This window comes from Penaeus monodon, chromosome 23 (genome assembly GCF_015228065.2).
Source record: "Penaeus monodon isolate SGIC_2016 chromosome 23, NSTDA_Pmon_1, whole genome shotgun sequence".
NCBI classification, from domain to species: Eukaryota; Metazoa; Arthropoda; class Malacostraca; order Decapoda; family Penaeidae; genus Penaeus; species Penaeus monodon.
This window is the reverse complement of record NC_051408.1, coordinates 41,152,366-41,153,194: the sequence shown is the minus strand read 5'-3', so window position 1 is coordinate 41,153,194 and position 829 is coordinate 41,152,366. Positions and strand designations below refer to the sequence as shown.

The following is an 829-nucleotide window of genomic DNA, read 5'->3' as shown; positions in this document are numbered from 1 at the left end:
ATCAATATGGGGTTAATATACAGATATGTTCTTCACTAAAGAAAAAAAGATTGAACACGGCTACAAGACAACTGAAAAATTAAATAATCATTATTAATATATTAGCATGCAAATTGGTAAATGAAAATTAATTCTAAAATAACTACAGGAGGATAGGAGTATCAAATTTTTGTCACTTCTTAGTCTGCACCCACACAAGATGGCTTGCGTCAATTTGGTGCGAATTAACTGATAACTTTTCTCACTTGCATTGTGGGGTTCAAGCACTTACTCAATGATGATAAATAACATAATTATTGAACATAATGCATTCTCAGTTTACTCATAAAAAGAGAATATTCAGTGAGGATATAAATGCAAAACAGCTCCCACCCCTTGTTACCTGTCCACACTTGTTCACTACCAGTGCAAACACAGCCTTATAGCAGCTGTATTTTATTCATGATTCACAACATTTAAATCACTAACCCAATGCCACCGGGACAATTATTGTCCACTGTAGTTTTTTGTTTTGTTTTTGCTCAGCCACCAAGGAGACCATACCTGATTTCCCCTTTCCTGTTTTTTGAGATATTTCTTTTTCTACTGTGATTAATACTGATGTTGTTATCATCATTATTGAAAATACAACTAGAAATGAATAAAAATAAAATTTATACACTCTATGGCTAATCTGAAAAAGAGACAAAACTGAAAATAAAAAGGACTAGATGACTTTCAATGAAAGAATCTACATCCTTTTAACCACACTAGAAAGAATATAAGGTACATATGCATAAAAAGTCTCAACATAAATGGATTTCAAAACTCAATTCAGAATCTCTTTATA

General features: G+C 31.7%; 1 protein-coding gene across 4 annotated transcripts in view; it reads right to left on the bottom strand.

Annotated features, from left to right (window-relative positions):
• LOC119588079 (protein cycle-like) overlaps window positions 1-829 on the bottom strand; it is a 19,177-nt gene that overhangs the window by 12,308 nt on the left and 6,040 nt on the right. The gene's annotated exons all lie outside the window — the stretch shown is intronic.